The sequence below is a fragment of the Alligator sinensis genome, unplaced genomic scaffold, assembly GCF_000455745.1.
Source record: "Alligator sinensis unplaced genomic scaffold, ASM45574v1 scaffold1469_1, whole genome shotgun sequence".
Taxonomy (NCBI): domain Eukaryota; kingdom Metazoa; phylum Chordata; order Crocodylia; family Alligatoridae; genus Alligator; species Alligator sinensis.
Window position 1 is genome coordinate 392,025 of NW_005842795.1, and position 299 is coordinate 392,323.

Consider the following 299-nt stretch of genomic DNA (forward strand, 5'->3'; position numbering starts at 1 on the left):
CTCCCCAGCGAAAGCGGAGCGCGGCGGGGAGGCTGTTTTCCCACGAGAAGTTGGCCTGCTCCGCCCGGGACGCCTCTCCGAGGAGAAGGAAAGGTCAGGGCCGGGGCAGGCTCCAAGCCCTTCGCCAGCAGCCGCGGCTGGGAAATGTCCGGGCGAGGAGAGGGGAGAGACGCGCACACGTGACATCCCTGGGCCGCAGCGCGGGAGCAGGCCCCGCAGGAGGCAGCTCCCTCCCGCGCTCCCAGTTGCCGCAAGTCCCGCGCCCCGGGGGAGCGGCGGGGAGCTGAGCTGAGCGGAGC